Source organism: Pelecanus crispus, chromosome 6, assembly GCF_030463565.1.
Source record: "Pelecanus crispus isolate bPelCri1 chromosome 6, bPelCri1.pri, whole genome shotgun sequence".
Lineage (NCBI taxonomy): Eukaryota > Metazoa > Chordata > Aves > Pelecaniformes > Pelecanidae > Pelecanus > Pelecanus crispus.
This window is the reverse complement of record NC_134648.1, coordinates 35,224,028-35,248,133: the sequence shown is the minus strand read 5'-3', so window position 1 is coordinate 35,248,133 and position 24,106 is coordinate 35,224,028. Positions and strand designations below refer to the sequence as shown.

Genomic DNA, 24,106 nt, shown 5'->3' with positions numbered 1-24,106 from the left:
GGCAACTAGAGTGATGCTATAGGCAATACAGAACACCTTTGCAGGTACCCGCTTTGAATATGTTGGTTGCAGTTACTTTGATAGATCCCCTGTTTCACAGGGATCTTGGGCTCAACAGCCCCAGCGTCGTTGAGGAATGCCCTGCTCTAGCAATACTGTTCAGCAAAAAGGGGATCGTTGCTGGCTGTGGAGCTGCAGAGCATCTGTGCCACATAGTGGAGCAAATCTGATTTTGTCAGGCAGAGGACAGTAGTGGCAAATGCACCATTAGCCGCTGTGTTACGACTTCCTTGCTTTTCAGCAATTTCTTGTTTAACCTCTACAGGCAGATCTTAATCTGCTTTGCTTTAATAAGGAAGGACATGGCACTCACCAAAGGACTTCCAGGATGGCCCAGGACAAGGATACAGAGCAACAGAGGGACCCAAGAAAGGCCTAGGGAGTCCTTGGGAGAAAGCCAAAGAGCTGCAGGTTGGTTTGGTTTCATATTGTACAGGCAAAGACTTTGAATCATGCTTATCCCTGTGCTGATGAATGCACACGGTAATGACGCATCCACAGCGAGGGGGCAAACTCCACCAATAAACCGTATTGACTAATCTGATCTCATTCATTCATCATCACCACAGTCTGCAGGGGACGGTTCTAAAGCTTGGTAATTAGTTATGTGAAAAATCCTCAGGGCATGGAACAGCTCTCTGCTGTCTGGAGAGCCCAGCTCACTGGCTGATGGGGCTAACCATTAACACTAGCTGCAGCATTGTAGCTGTCAAGCCGTGACTATGTTCCGACCTTGTGGGAAAATATTAAGCCGGTAAGTATATGTGGCAGGTAAGGTGTGGGCTTCTCGGGGCTTCTGGCAGGTTGCTGTTTCAGCCTGCAGTGGGGCTGTATTTGGGCCTTGATCTTTCAGGTTTCCTTGTGGATCTTTAGGAGTCCCATAAGTGGTCTCCCAAATGCAATTGGAAGGGGATTTATTGGGAGATTTTAGAAGCAGCTGGATATGACTTTAGGAGACAGTAACACACACTATCCAAACATGGAGTCATATCCCTACTTCATCAAGGCTAAAGGAGATTTGGGATGGGGCAGGAGGAGAACTCTGGAGGAGTTGAAGAGGATCGCTGCTAGTGAGTCATTTTCCCACACACAATTATAAGCCCTAATTCTCTGTTGGCTAGAAACGTCTAGAAATCTACGCTCTTAGGTGGAGCAGTACTATGAGGTTACGCCTCTGGTTTAATAAACATTGTCCTTTGCATTGCTGTTAATGATAGCAAGAGATGCAAAGCAGTGGAAAATTGGGACTGTGGCTTGTGGGGGTGGAAATATTTGTATCACTTCAAGAATCCTTCTGTATGCTCTTCATTGTGCATGTATTAATTACTTTCTTCCCATCCAACTTGAAAACTGCCTGTACCTGGGTTTTTCCCTGCTCTCCTTGTGAGAGCTATTTCACAACCTGCTAGAGCTCATTGCTAAAATGTTAGTAGTTACTTTCAGCTCCATTTTTTCCTCTCTCTGTTTTATCTTCTCTAGTAAGTAATTTGCCCTCCCTCCTGCTTAGGTCTATGCCTTACAAATGTTTGCAAACTGTTTCCATATCCCCTCAGAGCCAAGGAAAACATACTGTCCTTGCAAATCAATCCCCTGTAGTTGCACAACGAGCTGTCACCCTTCTTCTGACGTCCTCCCAGTGTGTCTGGCTCTCCCAGTAGCCGCTGCCCTGAACTGAGCAGTGGGCTCCTGCCCAGCACTTACCTCCGTGCTGCCTGGCACAGGGTAGCTGTGTGCACAGTCCTGACGCCGGTGTGTTGCCTTCCTCCTCTCTAACATCTCCTCGTGTCCCCTTCTCTGATTTGCTAGCTCTCCTGAGGTTTGCGCAACACAATTTGACTTTCCAGAACGGTTCCCCCCTCTGCCATGGGGAACGTTAGTTGGTGAATTATTTCCTCCTTGCTAAATAGCTTTTGTTTTCCACGTTGAATCCTGTCTCCAGCTAGTTTGCAATTTCTGCTCTCTCTTTCTCACACGCTGTGTTTACACTGTTGTTGGGAGGACCCTGACCTAGCTATTGTGTAGCTATGCCAACTCTCAGCCTACTCACTCCTGTGCAGACTGCTCCTAATTTTGCACCAGAATGCTCCTGCTCCTTCCTGAGCGCTGGGGATAGGGGGAAGGTGACAGCCTTGGGGAGAGAGGAGTAAGGAGCCCTCTGACAATTTTTAGGCTACAGGCTGCTGGTATCTCGCAGGCACAGCGTCCTTCTCTTTCTAGCTGCAGATGGAGCACAGGCACCATTGCCTTCCCACGGGGTAGGAGGATGAGCATGTCCCTTCCCTGCCTGGGGGCAGCTCCTGCACCCCTCCCAGACATACCAGAGCCTCTCCAGCACAGCCTTCCTCTGTCAGCTGGGTGGTTTAAGTACTACTTTAAAACTTTAATGAGGCATTCATTAATGAGACACTTATTAATCCCCATCTCCATGATACCCGTGGTCCCTTCCCTCTAAACAGCCCCTTGCCACATGCCATAATCCTTTGTTTACAGTCCTGCAGCCCCTCCATCTGAGTGATTTTGCAGCCCGCTCTGAGCTAATGCTGAACAGAAAGTCCCATAAGGTTTTACACGCGGGGCTTGCCTGCTAGCCAAGGACTGAAACCCAGCATGCCACAATGTCAGCATAACAACCTGACAAAAGCCAGAGTCCTCCGGGAGATTTCAGTCTTGGATCCGTTTATCCGCTCCTATGCTTTTGTTACTCCCTGCTTCTGCTCTGCCCGCAGCCCTGGCATGGCCTGCCTTTTCCTTCCTCTGCAGGCAGCGGGATGGGTGTTTGCTTTCCTCCTTCTGCTGCCACAAACTGCTTGCAGGCAAAGCCTCCTTCCTCCCCTGGGTCGCAGGCGCTGTTCTGCAGCCCACTGCCAGGCTGTTCCAGTGAGCACGCAGCACCCTGAGCAACTTCAAATAACTACCCAAAGCCGAGGCACCGTCCCCACCGCTCACAGCCCAGAGGCTCTGCTTAACGTTGTCATCTGTGGCTGGGCCTCAGCCACTTCAGATGAGTCTCTAGAGAAATGGAGCTTCTTGCTGGGGTGGATGCACGGAGTGGGGAAGCAGAGAAGAGGCTGGGCGTGAGGAAGTAGCTGGAGATGGCAACATATGGCTAGGGACAATGCAGAGGGCTACTGCCAGAAGCAAGATGTTTGGCAGCCACTGGGGACAGACTTGCACTACAAATACTACATCCTTCAGCCTAGTATAAAGCTGGAGTGTAAGGCTAGCACATGAACTGTGCCGATGGTGAGTTATTAGTGTTTGGCTTCCTGGGTAACGCTATGGTGTGTGCTGTTTGTTGTCTCACCAAAAACACTTGGTCCTCGATAACGAAAGGTTACGTTGGTCCCTGGCTGAAAGGATCTCCAGACAGCTGGCTCTCTGTGTATTAAGGACTGGCAGCAGTGTTGCTGCACTGATGCTTTCTTGGGGTCACGATGAACAGCTCCCTTCTTGGCCTTGTGCAAGTTTGGCACATCTGCAGTAGTCTTTGTATTTGGGTAAAACCTGTTACCAGGGCTGTCTGAAAAAATAAGGTAGGCTGGCAGAGAAAATTTTGAAAATAGGGGAAAAAACCTTGTCACTGTGTATTTCCATGGAAACAAGTATAGATGTGTGAGTATATTTTCTTTGCTTTTGGGGATATTCCATTGTCAGTGGTTATTTTTTGAGTAATTAGAATACTGGCATATTTTGGCCTAAACCAAATACAAGATGGTGCTGCTGAGCCCCATGTACTCAGTTCTCCTGGTCAGGCTTTGCTTCTAATGGAGAGCTCATAGGTCGTGAGGGCATTATGGAGCCCTTGCACATGGTGAATCACGGAGGATAGATTTGGCCCCAGGGTCATAAGCCAAACTTAAGATGGAGTAAACAAATACCTGAATCACTCAGAAATTAGTATGAGGAAGTCTTTGTTACATGAGAGGTCAGAGTACACCATTGGAGTGGTCCGTGCAGGACTACAAACCACATCTCCATGAGCTACTATCCATGTAGAAATACTGTCGCTGGCTTTTTTCATCAAAGAAAAAGCAAACTTTTCCGTCAAGTTTTACTATTTTCAGCATTCACCAAAATGCAGCTTGGACAGACCTCGTTGTCCTATGTGCAGAAGTATCCTCGATATAGACCAGGCCATAGCCTGACAGTTCATTTTGGGCAGGGAGTGCCTTCGTCATAGCTGTGTACAGCAACTAGTACAAGGGGGTTCTGATCCCTGATGGGGACCCCAACCGTTACCCCATTATTACTAAGATAAGTAGTAAGCATTGACCCAGAATCATCTCTAATAAGCAAGTGCCATTGAGTGTAAACTCAACAGGAAGATTACATGCTAACACAGGTTATATTTTCAAGCTGAAGCTGAAAAGCAATTATGTTCTATTCATGTACTTGACAACTGTTGGTTTTGAGCAAACGATCAGTCTTGCATGCCGCTTCAGTTTCCAAGCTGTGCTATTTATTCTAGCACAGCCTGGAAATCACAACATGAAGCTATTGAAGAACAGTGGGAAATATGACATTACTGGTGATGCTCTTCAGGGGGAGTAAAATGCAATGCGTAATCAAACAGCATAAACTGTCAGATTAAGACTGGAGATTTTAAATTATTTTAGTTTTAACTAATCTGAGGTGTTTATTAGCTGAATAGGAAGAGATTCTTTCTCTTCCTGTGTGATTTCTACCTTGACCATGGCATGGATTTTATCAGTTTGTTATTTTTAGGGGAACTGCAAAAATCTCACATCACTCCTCCTTCCCTTATCAGAAGCTGCACCAAGACATAGTTTTCCAGGGTATAGTATTTAATGTTCTGGTCTAAATATGAGCTACTTTTGCATTCCTAAATTGTACTTGCTCTTGCCTGATGGTACTGTGCCAAGGAGCTTGTAGACACAAGGAAGAGATTTGCTGTTTGCTTCTGCTCTCATCTGGGAATGAAGTGCAGCAGGGAGCATGAGAGAGGGGTCAGGAGTTGGGAGCTGGACTCTTCCTCGCTTTGTTAGCTGTATAGCCATGTGTGTGGAACATGAGAGGTACGTGGGGGCTTTGCACTCAGTCTGCATTGATGTACATTACAGCCTGAGGAGAAAGGCGAAGAAGCATTAAGCCCATGATGCCTGCCTCCGTAATTCAGGAGAACTGAAAGACAAATATCACACTCATGGAGGCAGAGCGTTCACACATGGGCAGAGTTGCATCACACACCCGCATGAGGCCAGCGAGGTGGTTGCCCAGGGCTGGGTTGCCCCTGCTGTTTTAAAGCTGTTTAATAATCACCTGAGCTAGCGAGACTGCCTTGACTACAGCCAAACCCCCTTATGAATAATTCTGCTTAATTACAGGCGACTGTCTGCAGCTGAAGCCTACTACCCATAATGATAGGATTACATTTAAATTCCTTAGAATTATATCTGTATCTGTATGCTTACACTTTGGAGGGGATAAAATCTATTGTTCTTCTACAGCAAGAGCTGGGATTCCTAACTCCTTAGGCATCAGAGAGCATCTGTCCTGAACCCTGGAGGCGTACCAGTTCCAGTGCAGTTCAGATCCCGTCATCTGAATCCCATGTCATCAAAACCTCCCTGGGAAGGGAAACAGTTCTACCTGAAATGGGAGAGACTGCAGCTGGAGACAGTGCCAAATAGATTTTTCTTTTCCATTGGGCTGATATCTGGGAATAAAGCCAGCTGGAAGGCTGCTGGAAGGAAATCTTCCTTACTCTGATCATATTTGCAATCAGTTTTTATGCCAGATGTTGCCTCAAAAAATATGAAAGTCAGCAGACAGTAGTTTTAATATGCAGCTCTGCAACTTGAAAAGGGATGAGTTCTTCTAGAAAGGAAAGAAAATGAAGATTTACTGCTTCCTTGAGGTGTACAGAGTCACTATACGTAGGCAAACAATGCAACATCATGTGGAAAGAACAGATGGGAATCCAAGAAGTTAACAAATGTCCCATAACAAAAATCTATTGTGTAATAGAAAGGTTTTTACAGCTACCCTTCATTTTGAAGAATAAGTCAAGAGGTGCCTGACTTTCTCAATTTCATTTTCAAAATTGACAATGAAAGAGGAAGCTGAGAGTAAATTGGGCTGCTTTTCACAGGAGAACCTGGAACATTAAGTTCTCATAAAGAAAGAAGGGTTGAGGACAATGGGTGTTGGACAGGAACAGGTTCAGTTCTTTGCTTTGTCACTTTTTTACCTAAATAAATGCAATGACTGGGTATCTTTGGGGATCTGGGCCTCCCTCTTCCACCTGTGAAGAGGAACAATAGCACCTTCCCTAAGCATTGCATAGCCAATGTGATAATGAAGCCGTATATTAAATATACTAGATAAATTTGGCAGCGGGAGGATTTCAAGATGGTTGGAAGGTAATTTAAATTAATCACAGGGTTTTACAGTAAAGGAGATCTTTTCCTGCAGCCTCTTTTAAACATAATCCCTCAGACAAGCAAGAGGGAGTCTCTTGTACCTCGTTATTGTAGCACATAGGCAATGACACAGCTACTGTATCATTGAACAGATACTAAAGGGGGCAGGGTGGATATTTTCCTTTAACAGTTTTGTAGAGCTGGTGTTTCACATATATGTGTATGTAAGTCAGATTCTGCAGTTTCTCTGCTTACACCATCAGTTTCACTTGACTCAGTAATTCGGGTTTTGTTGTACTATTTTTCTTCCATCTCTCAGGCTTTTAGCACAGCACAGGGATGGGATTCATGAGATGGTGCTGGGCAAGCTGGTACAGGTCCATGGCACTGTAGAACACCACGCCGAGATATCCGTGCGGGATGGCTGCTGTACAGCGGCGCTGTGCCCAGGCGAATCGTTCTGCTGGGATTTGGGTGCATCTCAAGGGTTAGGTACCAATTGCAGGGTGGCTCTGAGCTACCCATATGAAGCAAATGCTAAGGCGGCCAATGTGATCTTCTGCTTTATTGGGCAAAGTGTGTCTGGTAGAGATGAGGGAGTACACCACTGGTTCGCGAGGTACCCAGGAGACCCTGTTCAGAATGCTGCGTGTTATTCCAGTATTAGGAAATCCTGCAGGCAGGACTTTGGTGTAAGAAAGATTAAATGAAGTTTGAGACAGCAGAGCTAGTTAGGATGATCAGCGAACCAGTAAGCTAGCCTTAGGACAGGACACTAGAAGAGCTTTGATCTTTGAGCCTGTAAAATGAGATTTGAGGCAGGACGTGGCAGATCTTTAAAAATATGCAAGGGACCAGGCAACTTGCTCAGCCAGTGCCTTCATTGTGTCCTGCATTGTGCTGTGCTAAACCAGAGTCATGTCACAGTCAACCTCAGAAATGCAGGCTCTGAAGAAGCCGCTCCTGTGAAAACCAAGTTGGCTTAGTTGTTGACTTCAACGTGAGCAAGACCTACAGGAAACTCCCTTTTCCTTGCTCTGAACACTTAGCCCTTAAGTGAAGTGGAATTAATACCATTGTGCTGTGTGGCTTGAATCTAGCACAACTGGAGCAGAAGTCAATTTGCTGTATTTGAAAGAAAATTAATTAAGGCCTTGTTTGTTTCCCTCAGAGAGAAAAGCTCTGGGTAGTTTCCAAGAGATTTTTTTTTTTTTTTTTTTCCTGAGCTCCTTTGGTACAGTCCTATATGTACAGAACAAATGTTGTACAGCTCCAAGCCCCAAATCCCGGTAAGCTCCCAGGGTGTGAGCTGGGTCTTCTGGCTCCCCAGCGGCTGCTCCACAGCTGCGCACTGCATTTCAAGTCACAGGAAGGGAAATTATCTCAATGCAGTCAATATTGGTGGTACTCCGAGAAGGGAAATGTCATGGCAGGGGTGATGCTTATAGCCTGGTTTAGCCTCACCTGTCTTTTACCAGCAGGCTATGAACTGGGCAGAGACAGGGCTAAAGGGATTTGGAGACGAGGGGCAAAGCATCATCCCCTCTGCTTCTGGAGTGCTTCAGCAAGGAAGGAAGGTGGATGGTGTGCCAAGATTTCTGTTCTACTGTTGTTTTTTCCCATGTTGCTTCAGTAGTCTTTTGGAGACGAGCTTCTCTGTTTACATCTACTCTGAATATTAATAAATGAGCAATGCCCTGCTAAACATGAAAAATGTGCATGGGTTCCAGTGTATGATCCTGGAAGTGTAACTGAGGGCTGGCAGAACAGGAGATGTGTGCAGAAGGAAGCGGGAGAAAACAAAGCAAAACAGGAGAGGTAAACTGTACAGGAGGCTAATGGGCTGTGGGGATTTCAGGAGCACTTAAAAACTGATTTACTGCTGCACAAATCCCACTTCAAACAAGTTGCCAATGAATAGGTCACATAGGTGTTATCAGTAAGAAGGCAAAGGAGCGACAGTGTGTGTGGCTGTCATGTACGCCCAAGTGGGAGATGCTGTTTGCTAGAATCATGCCTGGCATGCTGCCGGCTCCGAGGAACAAAAGGCACCTCTGGTGTGATGCCAGCTACCTGCTTTCCCACCGGAATCTGGACATGAGGGATTGGTGGAAGCAGCCAAAGGTGAGTAGCTCTCCTGCATTTTAGTAGTGAGAGTTTCAGAGCTGTCTCACTAAGGAGAAAAGGTTTGTGAGGGAGCCCTGTGAAGCCAAAAAGTCTTTAGTGACTGAGCTGGGTGCTGCAGGGTCGCTGTGGCAGCTTGCTCTTGGAGTGAAGCTGTCTCAGTCTTTCAGCTTGCTGGCTGGGCAGCTCTGCAGAGGAGAGAGCAAATGGCACAGAGCAGGTACAGCACTCCCCCCTTGTCTGCAGGAGCACATAGCGCTGGGGAGGAGGACGCCGCATAGGATGGTAACATTACCAGGGGCTCATGAGCAAGGATGGGTTGTATCACAGCCTGAGGTAACATTATCTCTCAGGCTATTTTTTTTTCCTCTGATAGTGCTTAGACTGTCATGAGACCTTTTCCAGCTGAGCGCTACCATCAGGAATCATATTTTATCTGTGGCTTCTCTCTCAGAAGGGAATATAACTCGGAATTGAGGTCATGTTAGATATGCGGTGCCTGGACAGACATCGATAACCTGTGAAGTCCATCATGGGATGGAAGGGATGGGCAGGTGTGTGCGTGAGGGTGAGAGGCACCATTTGTTATCACGAGGATGTGAAGGCCTTTCAGCAGTTTGAAGGAGAGGATAAGAATTTCATGGCTGGGATTTAAAAGTTGCTTCTTTTATCTGAATAATCCAGTGGCAGGTCTAGATCTGGAGGGCAGCAACTGTCCCTGGGGGAGGGACGACAACTATCAAGGCATGCAGAACAGTGTGCGTTCACTGCACTAGGAGAGATGCTTCGTATTGCTGTAAAAAGGGGCTTCTCCAGCCTGGCCTCCCCTGCCATCCCACTGCCGCGGGTTTGCCAAGGGGACTGGGGCAAAACACGGTGTGGGGTGCCCCGCTGTCCCCATGTATGGGCCGCCCTCTTCCCCCGGCCCCCTGCCAGTGAGTCGCAGCCTGACCAAATGCCTGTTGGCGCCTCTGCCAGGAAGGAGCGTATTGATGGGCTAAGACTCGTGTGATAGTAATACTCCTTCCATGGAATAAAAGCAACATCCATAACCACCGGATAAGAAATTAATTGTTTAATCACATGGGGCTGCACAAAATAAGCGTGCTTCGACCTTCCGGTGAAGTTTGGCAGTTTTCATGCTTTAAAATTTCTGCTACCCAAAATTAAATGTTTCAATGAATTATTTCTTTTCATTCCTACTCAAGCAACCTGAAAGCCTTTGAACATCAGGAAAATTGTGCCAAAATACCTGGGTTGAGACCATAAGCTTTTTGCCTCAGCGAGAGGTGCTCTGGTGGTGGCAGCTCCCGATCTTCCTTTATTGACACATGTAATAAAGGGAAAATATTTCACCTCCCTGTTCAGAACCCAGAGCCCAAAAAGAATGGAAGCAGTAAGAACAGGCACTAGGCTGTGAAGAGGGAAATACCTGTTTTGGGGGCCGTTGGTGGCATTTTTTGGATGCTTCCTCTGAAGCATTGGCTGTTGGCTAATGCTGGAAACAGGATATTGGATTAGACAGATCGGTGGTCTGATGCAGTATGGCAAATCCGATGTAAAAGGCATTAGTTAATATCTGTGCGGTACTTTGGACATATAAGATAGTCTGTAAATGCTGATTTCTGTGATTCCACGATGAACAAAAACACAAGTGCAGTCTGTCTATCTGAGGCCCCAAAGGAAGAGTGTAGTGTTTTTTATTATGGCTTGATACAGTTATAAAGAGAAATATGTAAGAATGAGAATTAAGGAAACAAAGTATAGCACAGAAATGAAAAAGTACCTCTAAATATTTAAAATCATTAACTGGTTGAACCTGAAGATGTGGACCAGCCTGCAGTGAGAGGCCATTTTAGTGAGGATTTGCCAGGCGTTGCACCTTCCTGTGTGTGTTAATGCTCTGAGCAGAAGGAGCAGCGTGGCAGCCTCCTCACTGCTCTGTTTTTTCAGAGGTGTGTGGGTTTCCGAACTTTTCCTCCAGGTCCAGGAGAGCTGCACCAATGGGTCAAACCAGAGCAAAATGCAAAGGTGGAAGGGACAGAGTGAAAATATTGGCCCATGTCCAAGATTTCACAAAAAGCGCAGCTGTGTGAATCGGCAGGTTTGTGTGCAGCTCTAGCTCCCACTCTCTTCCTTCCTGCCTTCAGGCATGTTTTCCGGATGACCATGTAGTTTTTTTCCTGCTTTTTGGTTTTGAAGTGCTTACAAGGGAAGTATTTATAGGGAATGTTTTGTCATGTGCCGTATTCATCTCCTACATCTGATCAAGTCATGGTAAGCCATTTCTATAGCCTATTATGGGCTTTTACTATGAATGACCAGTGTGCTATTGCAGAAAAATAGGAAAAGTAAACTTCCCTCCACCTTTCCAGTAGGGCTACATACGCTTCCCCCTCCGTATAAGAGGGAGAACAGCTCACTCTCCATAGCAAAATATGAATAATGTAGCAGATCTATAGAAGGTAAGTGTTAATTCAAGGAAGAGAAAGGAAAGCAAAGAAAGAGATCCTCCTTGATTCCCTGTGCGCGCTGTTGGGTACAGAAGTGTTGTCTTGGGCGAGGCTGTAAATAGCAGATGAAGAGAGAGGAGGTGGCAAGAAGGTGTAGAACTTCCCCCTCCACCTGCATGCACCAAACCCCCGTGAGCGTGCTCTCCTCCTCCAGCTGTGACTCAGCCCCGGACCTCCCGGCCAACAACCTGTCTCTGCTGGTGCTGCACAGCAGGACGGAGCCAGGTGTGGCTTGTGTTTCCACAGGCCTGCCGCCGGCGGGGTCGGGCTGGGAGGGCAGCCGAAGGGGCTGCCAGCAGGTAAGCGGAGGGGACCGGGCAAGGAACGGGCTGGCAGATGGGCATCTTCTGAAATAGCAGCTGCCGAGGGGGGCCCAGCACGGCTGCTGTGGCACATCCACAGCGACGTGCCAATGGCAGAGCCTCTCCCCTGCCCGCGTTCTGGTACGATTCACAGCCACAGCGAAGGCAATGGGCATCTCAGCGTGAGATAAACCCTTCAGCCTGGGAATGAAGGGTGCGAACCGCAAGGAAACGACCTGGCTTTTGCAGCAGCGCTCTGCCCTGCTGCTGCAGGGCTGCCCCTGCTCCGGGAGAAGAGCAGCAGCAGGCCGGAGAGGACTCCAGCTTCCCTTCACAGCCGTCGTTCCCGGGCGCTGGGCCGGCAGCGAGCGCCACGTGTCCGTGCAGCAGCACACACGCCACGCCGCGCCAAGGGGAGGGGAGGGGAGAGGGAAGGAGGGGAGGGGAGGGGAGAGGGAAGGAGGGGAGGGGAAGGGGTTTGCAGCGATCCCGCAGGCCTCCAGCAACTGCAGTTGCTGCTTGCGGTGGGGCTCCCACCGCCTAGCCGCCGCTCGGAAACCAGACGCCGGCTGGCCGGTCCCGGTCCCGGTCCCGGTCCCGGTCCCGGTCCCGGTCCCGGTCCCCTGCGTGGCCGTGGCCGCAGCCGCTCGCAGGGGGCGGGCCGCCGCCGCACCGCAGCGCCCCCCGTCGGCCGCGCCGCGCCAGCGGCCGCCGCCGCGCGGCCCCTTTAAAGCCCGCCAGGCCCCGCCCCGCCCCGCGCGCCGCCGGCCGGCGGCGCGCGGGGCGGGGCGGGGCCTGGCGGGCGGCGGCGGCGGCCGGGGCGTTGGGCGGGCGAGACGCCGGGGCGGCCGGGGCGCGCGGCCGCCGACCTTCAGCCCCCACCGCTGCGGCACCGCCGCCCCGCCGCCCCTCACCGCCCGCCCGGCCAGGCCAGGCCAGGCGCCGGCCGCGACCCGCCGCCTGAACCGCCCGGTGAGCCGCCGCGGGGGAGGGTGCGCAGCCTGCTCCGGGGGGCCGCGCCGCTGAGGGGCCGCTCCGGCGGGGCGGGGGCAGCGGCGGCGCGGCCTGGCTCCGGCGGGGCCTGCCGCCGGCGTGCGGAGGAGCCGTGCCGCCTGCCCGCAGCGGGAGCGTGTGTTTCGGCGGAGGAGCTGGGCGGCGGGTCCGCGGGGAGAGGGGGAGAGACCCGCCGGGCTGCCGGCCCCCGCAGGCCCGGCCGGCGTTTGCTCTCCTCGGGGGGCGGCGGGAGCCCCCTCCCCGCCCGGGAGGGCGGCGCTGGGCTTCCCGGTCGGGTCTGCTCCCTGATGTCACCTGTGGTACCCGCGTCTCCCCCGTGTCACAGCAGCGTGCGGTCGGTGACGACAGCGGAGCTGGCTTTTCCTCTGAGGTCTGCGATCTTTAAAGTGAATGTTTGCTTGCGGGTCCTCCCTGGTGTGGGAGGAACCCCTTGGATTTAAAAACCCCGAGAGTAACAGCCGAGAAGTATTCGTTGCTCTCTTCTGGTTTTCCTGTAGTAGAGCTTAGGGGTGCCCGGGGAGACTCAGAGGAAAAGCGGTGTCTGAGATGAAGGTGTTAGTGAAGGCACTCCTGCAGATGATTTCATGTGAGAAACTTTGCGTTCATTAGGGCTTCATCTTTGCGTTCTTATTTATGGTGCCTTAATAGCGCCTAAAGGTCAGAGCTTCCCTGGCAGCTGCCTTTACACGTGTGCACTGCTTAGGCTGTACCTGTACATGCGTGTAACAAATCTATCCTAAAGCCCCTGGAGGACCTGGAACTCAAAAATAGTCACGCTGGGCTTTTGAGAACTGAAAAGCAAGAACTGTTGTAAGTATGCCTAAAATTGAGTAAAAGATGAAAAGCAAGAACTGTTGTAAGTATGCCTAAAATTGAGTAAAAGATGAAAAAAATACCATAACAAATAGTTCTTATTTCTAATATATTTACTTAATGCAAACAGTAACACCTTTTTTTTTTTTTTTCATCTTCATAGTGTTCTTTTAAATACATTAATGCAAACACAGTAGTTTCAACCGGGCTTAGTCTCAAGGGGGGTTACGTTATTGTTGGGAATGGACTTGATCTCAGTGTAGTTACAGTAACACAGATCTTGTTGGGTGGAAGGAGGTGAGAGGAAGTAAACATATAAATGAAAAATATCCTGAAGTTGTCTTTGAACGGCTGAGAGCTAAACTGAGCTGATGGGCAGAGACGATTTTGCACTTGTCTGTTTGCGCTTCCTAGTGGCTTTTTGTGCGTGTTCCCATAAATGCTATTATGTAATGGTGCTTCTCTTGGCAGGAGTCTATTGTCACTGTAATTCCTGAGGTTTCTGGAGCAATGCAGCTTGTTCTGGAGAGTCATGGTCAGAACAATGGGAAGAAAAGTTCTTAAGAGGAGGCTTTGACCTCTTTAATTTTCCATGCGGTAGGACTAAGCTCAAGACATCTGGAGCTCTTCCAGAGTATCTTTACTGTCCTCTGTTTGCTGTTGAGCTTGTCTTTCTCCTCTCCTAGGCTGCGCTATAGATATCAGGCACCAGCTTGCCGCTTGCATCCTGCGTCAGAGCTGGGAAGACATTGCCTCTCTCCTTTAATAATAGTAATTTTTATACTTCTCTTTTTTGTAGGTTTTTTTTTTTCTTTTCCCCTCTGAACAGAAGCAGAAGTGATACAGTTGTTTTCAGAGCACTGGTGCTGAGAAAAAAAGACTTGAGATAATGGGGAAAGGGGACTCTCCCCAGTCTGCATCTCTAGTTAGAACTTGTCTGTATACATCAAAGGGAGACAAAACGCCTAAGCAGAGAGAGCATTTGCATATTAAATGCCAGTGCTCTAAAGATCAGTGCTTTTGTGTCTGCAGTTTATCATTGATTTCATCGCTGCCTCCTCTTCAGGTGTCTGTCATAAATCTCTTTGCAAGTCTGCCTCCTTTTCTTCTTTTCCTGCTACACTATTTTTTGGGGGGCTATATTTCTATGCAAAGAGAATAATTCTTTCCAGTATTGTAATCTGGTGGCCAGTTGTGGCACTAGCAGTTTTACAGATCACACTTCTCTCTCTTTATAACTTGCATGTTGTTTCTGGCAGTGATTCTGTAAGCAAAACTTGGAGAAGAAAATAACTTTTCTTTTTCTTGTTTGGAGTTTCATCTGCCCTCTTAAATTGGCTTGTCCTGTTATATAAATGAGTGTTTTATGGACCACTAGAGAAGAGAGTACTGTCTGACAGTAGGAAGGTATGTTTCTTTTAAGGGGACACTGGGATGAAGGAAATGTGCCTGAAAGACCTGCAACCTAATCTAATGAGCTTTTAAAATCGAAGATGATTGTTATCTCTTTATGGTCTTGCACCTCATTGTAGAGCAGAGTAGCACGTGACAGGGGAGCAATAACCTCCTCTTAGACAAGTCATTACCAAAACCCAGGTGCCCTCGTGTTCCTACTTTAAAGGGATTTTTTTAATACGCAGATGCTTCGGTGAAGTCCAGGTCTGGGAAAGTGCTGTTCTGGAGGCTGAAATTTCCCAACCACACTATTACTGTAGCAGAGACTTTCGTTCTGTCACCTTTTCTCTGCTTGTCATGCAAATTGACCACATGTGGCCTTTGAGGAGGGCCCCGATGTCCTTGAGTTGTTCAGTGCACCGTGTCTCTGAAACAGTTTCCAGACAGTTATCAGCAGAGTTTATATTTAGTGCAGTGTGTGAAAGCGGGCTGAAATGGCTGCTTGAGCTTGCAAGCTGCCTGGGGAGTCAGTGAGCAATGGTTGCTGAAGTCACTAAATGTGTGTCCTGCCTGTAGTGTGGCGATTTTGATGGGATTAGTTCTGTCCTGGGATAATGGTTGTTTTCAGCTATTTTATTCCCGCCTGGAGAATTGTTTCAGCTCTCAGTAAGAGCAGTCTGCAGTGGTCTTAACCTCAGCTCCTCAGCTGTGCAACCTCTTAGCTGCAGACTTGGGTTTCTGTGTCTGCGGCTGTTCCTGTTGCATCACTTCTCCTTTTTAACAGTGTACTTGCTCATACCACAGCCATCCACTGCTGTGCCGCCCAAAAACGTCTCTTGCTCGTTCTGCTTTTGTGAGAGAACAGATGTAAGCTGCTGGCCTCTGTCAGTCCAGGAAGGTTGGACGCTGCACCTAGAGTCTGTGTCAGGCCACTGCTGTCTTTTTTTGCCCTTTTGAAAGTTGCATCTCTTCTTGCTCACCTGAGATCCTCCCGGAGAAGCCTATTGCTTGCCGATACCTGCATGAAAGGTCAGTAGTGTGGAAGCCTTGCTCCAGCATTTCCCAGTCTGTGTCCTGTTGTGCACTCTGTCTGGTACGAGGACTCCCTGCAGCCCCCCATCCCTATGAGCCACTTGTCGGCTGCTATAACCAGCTGATCCAAGCTGATCAGGCTTAGCTGGGAGAGAGGTGATCTTTCACTGGCAGGGCTGGGCCCGCTTGCCTGAAAAACTGGGGGGTGTGGGGGTGTGGGTGGGGAGAGTGGCAGGGAGGAGAGGAGAGGTGAGGCAGCAGGGATTGAATTCTGCTTTAGTGGTATGTAAATAAAACATGAAGGTGTGTCCTGGAACAGGAAAAGGGAAAACTTAACCCATACATAGCAAAGATGCTTGCTTATATATGGTATTGGTTACAGTTGATTTCTCTTGCCAGAATTACAGTAGCCTGTAATTATGTTTATCTAGCTGTCATGACAAGTGTCATGTCTTTAGAAATGCTATCATACATGTTTAATCTCTGTTATGAAGCTATTCTGGGTACAAATGGCATTACTTCAGATGTTAACGATTTAACCCCCAGCACAGAGAGTAGTAGTTAGGGACAGGTAGAGGACTTCGATGAAGCGCTCCCTGTCTTAGCAAGTCCTGCTGTATAATTCACCCAGCTTTGCAGTTCAGTAGTTATGCAGGCAGTATTTTCCTGGACTCTGCTAGCAGGCTTGTTTGCTGAGCAGCTGCAAAAATTGATTTTAAGTTTAACCAGTGGAAATGCTTCCTATAAATTTCAGGAAGCGAGCTTTTGTGTGTAGCAAGAAATATTTTCACCCGCCGTTTGTGTGCTGTTTCTTTTGTTACTGAGTAGTGGCAGCTCACAGGAAGCCTGGTGTTTTCGCACGACTTGCTTTGTGATGCGGTCTGCAAACAGGGTATTTTCAAACTGAGCCTAGTGATGCTAATAAGAGACCAGCTGAAGCCTGGCCTGTTGTTTGCTACTTATTTATTTTAAACTGATGATACTTGTGTGTGATAATTCAGGACAGTTTATTGAGGACACTCAAGCTGTCGAAGAGCTGCAGGACCAGAAGTTAGAGGTATAAAACCCCTACTTCTTCCCTGCTGCTTCCGTTGTCCCCTTCCCCCAGCTTCCGGCTTTCTCTGCCTGTGTGTTGAATGGTGGGCAGGCTCCGAAAGTGGAGTGAAAGTGGAGCGTGCACCAAGAACCTTCCCCAGAAGGGCAAATGTGTCTCATGTCACTGGTGATTCCCCGAGGGGAACTGCTATTCTGGCAACCAGCCCACCCAGCAGCGAATTTGCTTCCTGGTGTAAGTGACTGTTAAGTGGAATGGGTTGGTTATCACGTTTGCAGCAGTAACCTTGTAGGCAAGGTAAAGTACAGTTTTGGAGTTGATAGAGCAGTGTAAAGGGAAACTGGCTTCTGGAAGCGCTTTTATGTGGAAAATGAAACACTGCATTGTATTTATGCTATGCGGTAGAATGGCTTTCAGTCCAACAGTGTAAACTCACTTGCTATAGGAATGACTTCCTTGTAGATGCTTGAACTTTGCTAGGCTGAAACGTGCAACATTTTAACCTCATGCTCAGAAGTGAACCAATTTCAATACTCTGTGTCTCTGTCCATAGCTTCCTTAGCTTACACTTTAAAAGTTCCAGAACTATTTTGAAAACTTTAAAGCTGTTTACACTTTCCCTCAACTCATTTTCCTCCTGGTTTGTAATTAAATGTTGCTGTGGTTTGCTGCTGTTCCTGTTTTTTTTCCTGTATTGGTTTTAATGGGGTTTTGTAATAAAATGAGTGGGAATTGAAAGAATCTCTCATCAAAACGAAGTTTGCATCTTGTTTGGGAATGAAGATGGTTAAGAAGTTATGCTGGAGTATTGGATCTCTTTCTGCAGGACTCTTAAGGGAGCATAAGTTTTAAGAGGGAAATCCTGTTGATACATCAGTCTTTTTTAAAAAACCAAACAAAAACCAAACAAAAAAAGCCCAGCCCAACAACATCCTCCCAAACACCCAATTTCTGTAAGTGAGCTTGAGAGTGATGTTCTTACGCTATATAAAATTACAGATCTTTCAATAACTAAACTTGCAATTTGATTTTCAACAGTAGCTGTTAAAGGCAGCTTGCTTTGAAAGGAGCTATAGTTTGTATGTGTAATTTGAAATATATAGATTAGTGAAATACTTGAATGTCTCTGACCTATTTAAGATGTTTGGGGTTTTTTTTCTTCTTGGTAAGTAACTTCTGGAAAGTCTTCGAGGAATAGATATTGAAGCAGCCCACACTAGTACAATTATACCGTGGGGTGTGCCAGAATCTCCTTTGGGTATTGGACCCTATCTGTGCCAGTCATTCTCACAAGGCATTTTATTTGTTAGACCTTGTAAGGTGTTCTAATGTTAATTAAAACCCCTTTAAATGAGGGGCAGGGGGAAGGTAAAGATGCATACACTGGGTATGTGTTGCTCTCTAATGAGCGAAAAGGCAAAAAGAAAGCGGATGTGCAGTGAAGAAGACTTAACAGTAATTTACCATCCTCTGCTGTGTGGGGATTCATTATACTTGAAAGCTAAGACAGAAACTGCCCCCAAAATAGCCTGTATAGGTTATCCTTTGGTGTTGGTACACAGCCTGAGGAGAATGCCTTCTGTGCCAAAACACCAGCCTGGAAGGGTGATTGACATCTCTGCTTTTCGAGAGAAGTGTCAAAATTGCAGAGCATTGCTCAGAGGGTATGAAAGCTTCACTTCTCCATCTGCCGCCGCATATGCCCCTGGTGACCCAGTGGCCATCTGTGGGATCATCCTGAAAGCTTTAAACCCAGCTCCTCTCTGAGGGCCCCTCGCTCCTTTTGAAAGTCCAAAAAGGGCATGCTGCTTGCTTCAGGAGAAGGAGGCTCCTGTTTTCCCCTTAGGAAAATCTAGTAGTACGTTGTTATAAAACTAAAACATTATTGTGAAGAGCTGTGTGATCCCGAAATGCAGCAAACTGGTTCTGTGATGTGCAACAAAAATATGCTGGAGACTAATCGCAGGCTTTGCCCTAGCTTTGTGAGCAGAGACTATAAAACCATGCAAGCCTACTAACAGATCTGTTAAAAATGGCTTCATGAGTATGGGGAACAGGGCTGTATGATCAGGGGTTGTGTCTTTTGGTACGTGTGTGATTATTTTAAGTTGAATGAGAGACAGGAAGAGGAGTTTGCTAGGTTTACTTTTAATTTCATTAGCTGTGAGATGTCTCAAGTCTGTTTCTGGTTTGCTGTCTTGCAGGGCTTGCACACTTCTGAGACTCAAAAGGCTGACATTTAAATGTGACAATGAAATGGTTTAACAACAAAGGGGATATTAAGCAGGCTAGACAAAAATTCCTTTCAGCTGCACAGCTTTTACTTTCACTTTTGGGTGACCACTTTGCCCAGTTCTCAGTTGGTTGCTGTGCCTTCCCAAGTGGAGAAGGTTACATTATTAATAACCATCTTTTCTTTTTAAGTCTTGGAATTTTTAGTATTAATGCTGAATAAAAAGGGTGTGGAGGGTAAGAGACAATAAAACATACCCGTGGCTTTCTGGCACCATAGAAATTTCCTTTCTCCTATGCTTGTTTTGGAAGCATTGCAGTATGTTTGATCACTAGATTTTTATTTGTAGAAGTGTATGTCTGTCCTGTTTGGGGGGCAGGGGAATTAACAAGGCTTGGGTGCTGCTGAAAAATGTTTTCAGCACCACTCTGCTATGCTTGAAACTGTGATCTGTTCTCTTCTTATACTTGAAATTTTTAAATGGAATGTGTAAGGGTAGCTTTGAATATACTTTGTTCTTGAGTAACTTGTGCAGTATATCTCAAACCCAGATCTGAATTTTGCGGTAATGTCTGTACCTGAAGCGTAGCTCTGTGTCCTAAAAACAAAATAGAGCTGCTTCCACCCCTCAGCCTTCCAGCTCTTGTGTGACAAGAGTTGCCCTTCTTAATCCCTATGTGTTCACAGCTAATACTTACTTTTTTTGTGCATTCCTAGGTGTGTGAATCAACCTGTTGTCACTGAATCATCGCTTTAATCATACCAACTTGACAACCATTGTATGCCAGCTTGTGTCAACACCAGGTAGGATGAAAGCTAATGCCGTTACTTTATTTTTCCTGACTCTTTGCTTTTTAAACCTGCATTTTGTCCAAATGTCAGTGACTTTTCTGTAGACTAAAGTCAGAATGTGCTGCCTTTCATGTTCTCCTCCAGCAAGACAGCCACTTACTGTTAGCATTACTTCCTGTTTCAAAAGCTAGTGTTCTAAAATATTCTTAGGGTCTGACTCCTTTGTACCCATGCCTTCTCCTCTTTCCTGACACCTCTGTTAACCTCATTTTTGTGGTGTTCAAATACCACAAGCTGTTGTTTTTCCTTGTATTCTTCACTCCCTTGCCACTCCCTGGTTTTGCTCTAGAAACTGTTGAACTCCTGCTTTCCTAAGCCGTCTGTACTATCTGACCTTTTCTCTTGAACAGAAAATGGTTTTTGTTTTGTTTTGGGTTGGTTTTTTTTTTTCCATACCTGCTCCCAAACGTTACCTTTGAAAATCTGTTACAGAAGGATGTTACTTCTGTGTTTTGTGTTGTAGTGTTAAGAAACTACCTGGATATGTCTTTCAGACAATGAAACATAAAGCTGTTTTTCGGACCTCACCCTTTTATCTCCCGTTAGAGAAGGGAAGTAGATTGGGGGGTGGGGTGGGGAGGAAATCCCTGTAATGCTTTCAACAAGGTTATTATCCAGTACTCTAGGGGAGTCCTAGTGCTGACGAACTAATGTGAGCCTTTGTTCTGATGCTAATCAGAATAGGGATAATTCCTCTGACTACGCCCTCTTCCCCTCAGATCCCTCTAGCAGCGATAAGGCATTAAGCTCCTTTGCTACCACTCTTCTTGCTGTGCTGACCTGTTGTCCTTGTTTCCTGCAACTGCTACCTTGAGTGCAAAGTCTTAAGTTTTGAGGGAGTCTCATTAGGAGTGCTCATTTAAATCTTTTGAGATTTTCTGGGTGCTCCTGAGTGGTACTTGTACACTTCAGTTAAATAGATATCTTGGTGGATGTGTGTGTGTGTTTATTTTTTGTATCATTAAATAAGAACATAACTTTTTGTTGATGCTGGATACATGGGACTTGAATGTAGTGGCATCTTTTGTTACATGTTGGGACATGTAACTGAAAGAATGCAAGTCGGCATGTAGCTGAAACTCAGAAGGTGTTTTTCCTTCTGTCTCTTCTTTCCTCCTTCCTTGGCCAGAGCAAAAAAATATTGTTTCTCACATGCTTTTAAATACCCTTAAAGAGACTAACTTCTGATCACTAGTCCAAAGAGCTCTGTAAGTTTTCTAGGATGAATATGTATGCAACCTATATATTGTTTTGGTTTATGCCAATGATCTGCTCCCAGTCTAAAGACAAACTGAACAGCCATAGAGAGAGGCGCTTGAAGCCTGGGTATGTAGTGAAATACACCTTTGCATGTAATATAACACAAAAAGTAGTCCATTAAAACCGTGTCTTTTCACTAAATCTTATTTGTGGCTGTGGGGAAAGGGTAGGGGGTGGCAGTGAAGGTACTACTTAGACCTGATGTGAAATGATTGCATCAGGCAAAGCTGTTTAAAAATGTCTTGCAGATCAAGAAGGGAAGGAGAAAAGTGTACCGAGTTAGTCTCTTTAGCCTTTCCTTGGCAGTACGAAGCTGATGAGAAGCTCATCCTTGTGCTTCTAAAAGCAGGTCTCCTAGTATAGCAGTTTGGTTTGTGATAGTGGGTTCTCTGAGGATAGTTGGTGGCAATCCTCCGTGGATAATCTGTCCTGAGTCTGGCTGAGCTGGTCTTCTGGTGAATTTGTAAGGGAGTTTGCTGTCTTTCACTAGGGGCTGTTCTCTCTGCAGGGTGGTTTGAGACCCTCTTTAGTATCAGTACAGAATAGAGGGACAGGAGGGATTTAGAAAAGTTAAAGAACATCCCTAGAAGACAGAGAAGATTGGCTGAGCACATCCGCACAGCTAGCATCTGCATATCAGCGCAATGCTCTCATAGTGTTTCATTTTGATGGAGAGTGTTTTTTCCTAATGCAGAATTGGAAAAGGCCTGCAGTGATGATATAAAAATCTGATCTTTTTGCAAACTGCACGATTTTTGGCTATGTAGACATAACGTCTAGGTAAGCTGAGCTCAAAAAAGTGTGTAAAAAGGTATTGGGGAGGAGGGAGAAAGGCTCCAGCAGAAGATGCCCATCTGAGGAGACTGATTTAAAGTGTTTGGGACAGGGGGCCCAGAGCTGAAACTCACCTTTTTGCTAGTGACTGTGCACAGGTCAGGGTACATGCTACAAAGGCTTCCTGATGCGAACCCGCGCGGAAACGTTAGCTGTGAGAAGGGGTTTACGAGCACTTCCAAACAGCAATTTTTTTTAAGGTTGATTCTGTTGACAATACCCTGAAGAGACATCACTAATAGATGCAGTGTGACACATTTTTATGTGGGTAAAATTATGGGCTAGGCATAACTGCCTCTGTGTAGCACTGTTAACCCAACAGTTGTTAAATCCCAGAAAATGCTCATTTTCAGGGTGGTGATTGCTTTTATGACCTGCAAATGAAAATTGAAAGGCATATGTGTTGTTGGTTTTCTTTTCTTTACTCTCAATTGGCATATGCATGGTATTTCCTGCGAATGAGTGCCCTGTACTTAGTTATTCATATTCTATCACTTTTCATCTTTTATGATTGAAACAATTATCCTGAAATGGGGGGGGTGTGTGTGAGAGAGATAAAGACTGCAGAGAAGTTACAGTACAGAACACAGGATTCCTCTCCCCCTTTATTTTTATCCTGTGAAAGTGAGAACAGAAGGAGGAGGGTAGAAGCATTTCTGAACAGCTCCTGTGCAAAGCTTCCCATACAGCTTTGAATGCTCTCTAACCTGTGCTTTCTTGTCTGTTCTCCCCTTGTCTACTTGAACCATTTGTGACGTGGAAAGCCTAAAATCCAAGTGCTTGTAACAGTGGTGTCCACTTTGGGGTCGGCCAGCATTCATCTACATCCCTTCATACATATCAGGGTTTCTCCTTTGTGTGTATTTTTGGCTGTGGTGTTTGGTTTTTTTTTGGTCCAGGTTGGTATTCCCTTTTCAAGTGGTGTGCTGTAGCATGAAACTCCAGGGGCATAGGGCATTGTTGATATTGAAAATTAAGAAAACAGTACAGAATATTCTAAATTGATATGTTTTTCTCCAAATATTTTCTTTCTGCTCCACTGATAGGCCAGAGGGGATGACTTCTGCCTGTTTCTTTATGAATTAACTGAGGGTTTGGATTCTAGATGAGAGTGGGTTGGGTTTTTAGTGGATTTTTTGGTGGTTATTTTAAGGTAACTTGAAGACCAGTTCAACCCTTGTGACTCTGGTTTAATCTCTGGTAGAGAGGAAGGAAGATGGGTTTTCAGTGGCCACCATATCCTGGAGACAGTATATTGTTCCATTGAAGGTATGATGATGGCTACTTCCCCCCAGTGTTTTGTGGAACAGATACTTCTTTATTTTAATTTTTCATCTCTATTTATCCCTTACTGTGAAGCTAGGGTTTTTAATTAGTATAGCTTAGTCATCAACTAACACATTGCAAAAAGGGTCTTTGACTTTTGATGTGACAACCAACTTGCTGTGTGTGATTGGGAAGAAGATTCCCCGCCATAGCCTTGTGCTCCCTGGCTGATTCCCCTCTGGCTCTGTTACCTTAACAGCCAGTTGTGTTTATGGGTAGAGCTTAGCATCCTGGGGAATGCTTGGGTCAAACTAGCTGGTGATCAGTTATCTCACCTAACCTTGGAGTGGCAGGTTGGAACCCAGCATTACCTGTGGGTGCTATACCCCTCTGACTGTAGTAGGGATCAGGCTCTGACCATATGCTTCTTAAACAGGAGTTGCAGTGAGGCAAGCTGGGTTGTATAGGGATGGGATGTATAGATTTGGGGTACTTCTCCTTTACAAGGATGGGTCCTTCAAATGAAAACAAAGGCATGGCTGGGGCAATGGGTGTTGCCAATGTCTTTACTGTGGCTGTTAAGGGAATTGGCATTATTGCTGGTCTACCATCTTGCTTGCTGAAGTCCTCTCTTCTCTTTGCCTTTCCAACAGGAAGGGCTCTGCAGTTTGTGACAGAAAGCAGTCTTCTCTAGTTCAGCAAATCTATTGTAAGAATCCTAAGAGAAGACAGCTATTTGGAATGGGCATCAGAGCTATTGATATGTAACTTACTTTTGGGGCAGGGACTCGCCTCTGTGTTGGTAGAGTGGCAGTTTTATGGCAGTGAGAGCCTGGGATGAACTCATGAATATGAAATACTCATCTGAAAAAAAACTTGCGACAGAAAATCTCCTGTTTGAGAGGTACATCACCTGAAGATAGGGCTGTTGCAAAATAGGTTGAAATCTGTCAGTGCCCCTGTTTTTTGTT

At 46.5% G+C, this 24,106-nt stretch overlaps 1 protein-coding gene across 4 annotated transcripts in view; it reads left to right on the top strand.

Annotated features, from left to right (window-relative positions):
- The first annotated feature begins 12,317 nt into the window (after positions 1 to 12,317).
- Positions 12,318 to 24,106, top strand: part of SUSD6 (sushi domain containing 6) — a 90,840-nt gene continuing 79,051 nt past the window's right edge. For 2 of the 4 annotated variants that reach the window (XM_075711847.1, XM_075711844.1), the window contains exons 1-2: positions 12,318 to 12,354; positions 19,641 to 19,727. The gene's annotated coding sequence lies outside the window, so the exon portion shown is untranslated. Of the gene's footprint in view, positions 12,355 to 12,685; positions 12,767 to 15,197; positions 15,634 to 19,640; positions 19,728 to 24,106 lie in introns of those variants that run through there. The other 2 variants (XM_075711846.1, XM_075711845.1) reach the window with 2 other exon arrangements.